Genomic DNA, 9142 nt, shown 5'->3' on the forward strand with positions numbered 1-9142 from the left:
ATCATGACTCATATCATATTCAATTTTTATTTTTTGATTGGATCGTTATAGCTAATATTATTTCCAATTTTTAATTTTTTTTATTGAGTTACTATGACCCATATCATTTTTATTAAAAATGAAATAAAAATTGAAATTAAGTAATAAAAATATATTGGTCCAATTAATACTGTAATTAGTTCTTGAATGAGGTTTTGAGTTAAAATCTTAAATTTGATAAAAATATCATTTTTTTATAATAATAAAAAGGTCTTAGATTTGATAATAAAAAAAACTATTTTTTTATAATAATAAAAAAATATAATAGTCTACTAAATGTGAAAGAGATAATTATTAAAACAAATCCCTATATATATTAACATAAAAAAAATAATTAAAAATAATCATAATCACTATAGGACATAGTGACTTAAGCCGTAGTGTCATAGGCTTTAGTCACACAAACGTAAATAAATAAATAAATAAATCAAAAGAAAATAATTAAAACATGGTCCTTGCCAATATCACCATTTACTTTGATTGTCTTATTCCAATAGAAGAGTGTCATGTGGCCCAAAATTATTAAAAAAAAATGAAAATAAAGATGTTATGAATCATAGTAATGACCCGATAATAATAAAAATAAAATCATTACAGCTCCTTGAAAAATATAAATAAATAAATAAAAATAAGATCATTATGAATTGTAACAACCCCTTAAAAATAAAAATTAAAAATAAAATCTTTATAAACTATAATAACAACCTCCAAAAACAAAAATTAGTCACTTTTATATAATTATAACTTACAATAACTAATATATAATAGGTCATAACTATAACAATTCTTTCTTCATGACTTTCATAATTTTAAAATAAAATTACATGTGTCACGTAAATTATTATAACCCATAACAACATCATGTAATAAAACAATCCCAAAAACACAACTAATTAAAAAAAAAACACGCTCAAATAAATAAGTTAATAACAACATCAGAAAGGTAAAAAGCCTCATTTCAAGTCCCTCTTTGGTTTGCATATATAATATATCTATGCGAAAAAGAAAGAGGTGAAAGATTAAGAATAAGCATGCATAGGGCTTGGTGTTTTACACTTGGCTAAAATGAATCTTTTCCATTCGTGGTATAAAATATTAACTGAGCCGAAAGAGAAAGGTGATATATATATATATATATTATTTATATTTATATGTGACCCTACGTGGGACTTGTTATGTCCATGGAAGGGTTCTTCTATCAATTTAAAGAGTGGGTGTCCCACGGTGCTATACATGCGTACATCACGAGTGCGATCGCCTAATGACACCTTTGTATACTTTAGGGCAATACGGTCATGCGCAACAAACAGGTGGACCCATATGAGTTTCGGTATATGAATTTTTATTTTTATTTTTCATCCATAAAAAAAAAAAATTGTAGTTAGAAATGTTAAAGTTGGTTCGATCTATTTTGTTAGTGCGACGATTGAACTGAATTCTTTATTTTTAGACTTGAAAAAATCAGACCTGTTTGCCTTGATATTTTTCTAAATTACATATAAAATTATCAAATAAAATAGTCCAATTTAACATGACTTGACGAATCAATAATAGGCTAGGCTAGAGATATCATCACTTATATACAAGTTGAGTTAAGTTAAATTAATTCAATTCTTACACTTGACATAATCGGATTGGACATCAAATGAAGTAATTCTTTTTATTAATAGAATAAATGTAAAGCAAAACTCAGAGAAAAAGGATAAGCTTAAGTATCGAGACAACCATAACTAAAAGTGAATCTAAAGGTTGTCTAATCCATTTTTACCAAATATTTTTATTTGCAAATTGTTATTTTAAGATGTAAAATAATATTTATGGTGGTTTAATTTCTTTTCCTAATTAATTTGTAATTTAATTCCCCTTATTTATTATATAATATTTGTTAAAACTAACTTATAAGTTAGTTAAAAATTTATAAATTATAAGTAAAATTGCTTATGTGTTCCAGAAAGTATATTAAAATTAGAAAAGAAAAAAGAGTAATATATTATGAATCACTCTTTCCAACATAATTCATGCATAGGCGGAGCCAAAAATTTGGCTTAAAGGAGACCAATAAGTTTTTCTTTTCTTTTAACACTTATATATGTAAATATTCTAATATTATAAATAATTTATTATTATTTATATATTTTTTCTTTTTTTATCACATTTTATATTATTTTACATATATTTTTATCTTTTTTTTCTAAGTGTACATTAATATAATAATTTTTATCTATTAATTTATAATATATATTTTTAATAAATTTTCAAAGGCCAAATAATATTTTTTAAAGTAATTTTGCTACATTTAAAAAAAAAAAATGGGGAACCATGACCCTCTACGTCCCTCTCCCTCCACCCAAAATTCATGTAAACTCAATTTCGAACAAAAGTTATTTAATCATAATACACAATTAAATAACTTATTCTCTACTATTGAAGATTCACTTACATAACAGTTGAAGGTAACATTGGAAATTAACTCTATTCAATGTAAATTGAATTATCTTTACAACTCACAAATAATTAGTTTTTTTTTCACTCTTTCAATATATATATGAGTTAGTGTTTACACTCAACATTAACACCTGTTTTTCTACTATAGGTTTGATAATATTTTAGAACTACCAATATAACACAAATGTAAATACATTATTAAGATGCTTTATATATATATATATATATATATATATATATATATATATATATATATATATATATATATATATATATATATATATATATATATATATATATATATATATATATATATATATATATATATATATATATATATATATATATATATATGAGTTTAATAAGATTTAGGTATGGATAGATGAATAGTCATATTATTAAGCTATTTTCCTAAGGCCGATAGATATGTAAAACCCTTCTCATTTTCTCCGATATTTATTTCTTATTATGACTTCTTTACTCTTTTTCTTTCTCTATTTAATTATGTTTTATTTTCATTTTTATAACAATTTATACAGAGAGCACATAAGTACTTATAACAATAAAAATAGGTAGGGTATTTGATTGGCCTTCCTCCAGCCCAGACTTAAACAAATGATTGTCCTGAAACATCCAAAAGAGTAAAACAACTCCAAACCTAATTTCTAGTCTTAATTACTTCCAATCTAATTGTACATCATTGATCTTAAGAAAATGATGGAAAAATTTTCACTTTTTGACTTGTAATGAGTTAAGATTAACACATGTCGTGGATAATATTATGCTTAATGACGTCTTCTAGGAATTGGTATCGACGATTTTTAAATAATTTTTAATTACATGTTTAATTAATATATGAATCTTTATTATAGGTTATGAATAATACAATCTATTTTATACTTAATATTAGAATTTAAATTCTAAATAATTTGATTAAGAAATTTAAATATCTTTTATTGGAGACAATCATTTACCCAACTTGAACAAAATTGTCATTAGTAGAAAATATCTTATAGTTAAAAAAAATATAATAACAAAACGTGTAGTATGAAATACCCAAATTTGAAGTTCAAACTCAGATTAATTATTGAAAATAAATCACAACTACTTAAACCAAATCAGTTAATTAAACTTGAGGAAAAATGTCGTATCTCAAGTCTCTCATTAAAGGATTAAATAAAACTATGTATAAAAAGACCATGATTCATGAGTTTCTGTCAAGACACTTTTTAACATGCTATTTATTTAAAATGAAAATTCGCATTTTTATTTCACTTTTAAATATGGTTGTTTCATAAATTATAATATTAAACTTATTTCACATGACCCGTTCATAAAAAAATAATATTATTGCCTTATGAGATATTATAACTCAACAATACAAACATACTGAACAATATTGCTAATCTGATGGAAGTGTCATTGAATGCAATATTGAAGGTCATTAGAAGCCAACGACCCATCAAATCAAACGGGTCCTAAGAGGCTAAGATCTCCCTTGTCTACGTACCATTTATCACTTTAAAGAACAACTGTCCAAAAAGAAAAAAGGAGAGAGCAACACCCTTATCAACTGGGAAGGGGACCTAACATTTGTGTAGTCATCAAACTTCTTTCTTTATATATAGAAATTATAACTATCATTCTATTCTATTCAAACCAAGTAGCTAGAATCATTATATGGAGGAAAGATCTTCCTCCAAACATTTAATAGTTCTATATATACTTAAAATTATTATTTAATAGTGATTTTATACTTAATTTAATAATTTTAAGATAATATCATAATTAATCTTAACAAATGTTATTAAATTTATAAAATCATCTATTATTCGACCATTATCAAATTATTCACATATGTTTAATTTTACAAATTTTATGCTGAAAAAGTTCGCTCCTATACTTAAAAAATGTTAAAAATCTTATATAAAATAATGACATAACTAAAACAATATATATAAGTAAAAGATGATTATCATCTTAAAAATTAATTTTATACAATCAAGTTAAATCTGATTTTGAAAATCTCATCGATCTATTAGTATATTTGAAGAGTCTTTCTCTTAAACTATAATAATTTATAACTATAGCTGGATGGATGCATGCATATAAATATAAATATAAAATATGAGGAATTGCTTTCTGTGAGCATGCAAATTAAGCTTATCTTCTTCCTTCGTGATTCTTCAATTAATTAGCAGCCAGGGACCGGGGCCGCTATAACGCTTATTTTATATATGTCGCTCAATTTCCATCATTTTCCTTCGTAACTCCGAGACTTCATTCTCTCGTGGAATATGTTCACTGAATAACGTAGAAACTCCGACAGATACGCATCATAATCATGGCTACATAAAGACTGATACAGACATAGAATTTGATCCTTTATATTTGTTGCCTGCGCGTGATCTATGAAACATTACTATCATTGTTGATAAGACGAGTTTATTTAAGTTTGAAGATCACTCAAATTCACAGTACAAATTCAAAAAATTTCCAATCGCGCCGTCATTTGTGTGAAACTATATATTAATTGTTTGGTTGTATTTATTTATGTTAGAAAGATCATTAGTGAAACGCGCCAAATTTTTCCAAAATATGCGTTTTATAAACTTAAGATGTTTTTGTAAAAATTACATTAATTATATTATATAAGAGTTATTCTGATATAGTTTTGGCTTTGGACTCCTAGACCTTTGAAAGATTATCCAGGATTTTAAAATTGTTATAAATTTTGGAGAACTTAGTTGCTAGTAATTTTAACCCATTTAAAATTGTTTGTAATCTTTTAAACATTTCATCAATGGACTCACCCTCCTTCATGAATAATAACTCATAAAGTCTCTAAGGTATAGCAACTTGTATGAGCCTTACATTTTTAATACCCTCATGAGTTATCCTGATGTCATCCCACATTTCTTTATTTGTTGAACAATTGCATAACTTGTTGTACTCCATCCTGGACAAAGAACAAAGCAAGAATGTATCTTGCTTTAGTGTTGAGTTGCAACAGGTTGTAGTCATCTTGAGTGTATTGACTCTCATGCTTGGTAGCAACAACATAATCTTGAGTGATGATTCTGCAGAGGTGGTATTGGGTGGATTTCATGAACATCTCTATTCTATCCTTCCAATATAGATAGTCCTCTTCATTAAAGGTATGATGGCTTATGAGAAATGTTCCTTTTAGTAGGTACTGACCTTCACTACTTCTCATAGCGGATCTTTTTTCTTTAGCACAGTTAAATGCTCAATCCCATTAAAGGTTGAGCTTTGATACTAAACTATGGAGAAAAGATAAACACTAGAAGGAGAATTAAATAATGTATATAAAAAAAACTTACATTTTTTTTCGTAACGAAGTAGTAACACTAACCAAATGGAGTGCAAAGGAAAGTTAGACAAAACACAGGGTATTTTTATACTAGTTTGTCTCAATCATTGAGACTACGTCCGATTTTTAATCCAACCAGATTGAGTTTCACAATCTTTAAACAAAAGTACAAGTATTCTTTTAACAAGCCACTTCTGACTCAAACCTAAGTGTTCTTTGAATTGTTTCTCCTAGCAATCTTCCAGGTATTCTTTGAACATAAAGTCTCTTTAAGCTTCAACACAAAGTATTCTTTTACAATCAAGTCTCTTTAGACTCAAACGAGTACTCTTTTATAGGCAAATTTGTCCAAACTCAAACAAGTATTCTTTTTAACAAACAAGTCTCTCTAGAATCAATTCTATAACAATAGTTATATTTGGGTACAAATGTTGTTTCATCTTACACACAATATGTGATACAACAAATTAAGCACAAATGTCTTTATATAAAGATTGAATAAATATTTGTACAAGATATTCTCTTTTTTGTAGTTAGTTCCCCATCCTTCTTTCTATTGTTGAAGTTCTTTATATAGTAATTTGGATGAAGATGGTCGTTGCAACACCTTGAGGGTTTCTCGTAAGCTTATTTTATCTGTCATTGTTCTAAGTTCCTAGAGATGAGAAGTGTTTATTGAAGCATTAAATGCTTGTATTAATTACATTTTTCCAAATTGTCATTTTTTATCTAATCAAGGAGGTTACGTATCAAATAATTTAGAAATCAAATGAAATTTTTGTGGCATGTGTCAACAAAGAGTAGATTCTATATCAAATTTTATTAACTTTCTCCATGATTTTGGGAATTCATTATCCTTGTTTTTGTGTACAATATGACTTCATTTACTTTAACAGGTTTATGAGTCCAAATGAGTTTTCTTTATTAGATTTGTTAAGGAAATGGTTAGTTATGTACTAAATAGTCGTTGCTCATAATAAATGATATGCATTTAAGACTTTATGAAGTAAGATTGTATGTTTTGTATGATGACACATCATCAGTCTAAAGGGTTGCATCTTATGCTTCATCTTATTTGTATTTTGCATAAACATTTTCCCTTTAAAAAATGTTTTGCTTGTTATCATTAAAACTTCAAAATTTTTAGGGATCTAAGATCATTTTTGGACCTAGCAGGATTTAACATTGAAGAAGATAAACAAGTTGAAGTTAAAGTTACATAATGAGATAAAAAAAAATAAAGGGCTTATTTTGTGGGTGTTTTTTTTTTTGTATTTTGTTTATATCATAGTAGGCTTTGATTGTGGTTGTTGTTGGGTACAACTTTGTTTTGTGCCTCGTTTTACACTTTGGGGTGGGGGGGGGGGGGGATTGAAGGGAATAAGAGGGAATATGTGAGAATTGATTTGATAAAAAATAGGTAAGAATTGGAATGGAATAGAGTGGAATTTTGCAATTGTTTAGTAGAGTGAAAATAGGTGAGAAATAGAGAGAGATTGATGTTTTTAAATTATATTTTATTTAGTTAGACTTTTATTTAAAATGTTTTTGAAAAATTTTATTTAGTTTGATTTTTAAATATTTTAAAAAATTAAAAATGTTTTTCTTAGAAAAAGTTATTTGAAATGATAAAAAAAATACTTTTTCTCATTTTCATTCCTTTTTTTTTTTGTCTTCAAGAACCAGCCATAAATAATGACCAATAAATGTGGGGGAAAAAAATGGATTTGTAGCATGAGAGCTTTTAGTTGATGAAGAATTGAAGAGGAAGCTGGACACTCTCGTCTTCACGCTCAAACATTCTCACCTTCACGCAGACCCTCCTGCCTTCAACTTTTCAAATCCAAATAAAACAACAAAGGTTAATTTTGTAAAGGTTAACGAATCAAATAACGATTTCAGGCAAATGACCTCTTTTTAGAGGGTAATTGTTTTCATAGTGAGACCCACAACTATTCCACTTAGAACAACTTTTTTTAAATCCACACAATTCCATTCGCATCCATACAAATCTAAGATAAATCATGCCCCAAAATAGAGCATTAGTTTTTTTTTTTTTTGTAGAACTTGTTAAATATGTTTTAAGGAGCTATCTTTTGTGATTTGTAAAGAGCTATGTTTCTTGGTTGTAACTTTGGTTAATGTTGAATGAAATTGTATTATGTTTGTTAAGTTAATGTCTATTGAAACCTTTGTCTACTATCTATTTTCTCCATGATCTAGCAAGAAAAAAAATTGAAATGGTTTGTAATTGGTGTAAAGCTGGTTAGCAAGAGACTGCCTTTCTTCGCTTTCTTTTACTTGAAACAAAATCTATGTTTTGTGTTGTTGATTTAATAAAAAAATAATTTATGTATGTGGCAATAGTGACATAGAATATAATGAATACGTATTTCATTAGTCATATAAGATATTTTATAATTGGAGTTGACAATAAAGACTATTTTTGAAATATTATATAAAATGTTAGAGATGAGACAGGAGAAAAAACTTGCAAAGACCAAAAGTGAAAAAGTGCTAAATCGCAAGAACAACAATTATATTGGTTGAAATATATATCTTTTTAGTCACTAAAGTTTCACTCACTTACCTTTTAGTCCCTATAGTTTAAAATAATTTATTTTAGTTTTTATACTTATCTTTTTCAATCTTTTTAATCTTTGTAGTTTCATATAAATTTTGTTAATCTCTATTCTTATAGTTTTTAATGCTTTTAGAGTTTATCCTTAATTTTTTTATAATGTTGTATGTGTTTTGTGTTGACCTGATAAATGTCTTATATTTTGTGAGTGTAAAAAAATGGTGTCTCAACAATGAGTTTCACATATGAGAGTGTAAAAAAGGCATAAAGTGTCGAGAAACCTAATTTAGAGTAACTATAGCAAAATAAATTTTGTAGCACCCTAAGTTTTATAAAATAATTAAAAGAATATTTTAATTAATTAAAGAGGCTTTATAAAATAATTTTAAGGTTTTTAAAATAATTATGTGTATTTTTAATTAGTATAGAGATATTTATGAAATTATTTTGTTATAGTAAGTATTTAGAAAAAAAATGTTTTAATTAATTATGCAATTTAATATATTTTGGAAAATGTGTTTTTATATTTTGAGTTATTTAATTACATTTTTTATTTGAAAATAAAATAAGGGTAGGAGTAGTTTTATAAATTAAGATTGTGAGCATAGTATGGTTATGCCCTTTATTTTTATGCTTACATTCTCTTTTATGCTCGAAAGAAACTAAAGAACTGTTGGAAGATCTAAAAGGCAACCATCCAATAGGGTTGCATTTGTCTGCAATTGTACATCAAAGTAAGGGAC

This window comes from Cajanus cajan, chromosome 3 (assembly GCF_000230855.2).
Source record: "Cajanus cajan strain Asha chromosome 3, NIPB_CcT2T_4, whole genome shotgun sequence".
NCBI lineage: Eukaryota > Viridiplantae > Streptophyta > Magnoliopsida > Fabales > Fabaceae > Cajanus > Cajanus cajan.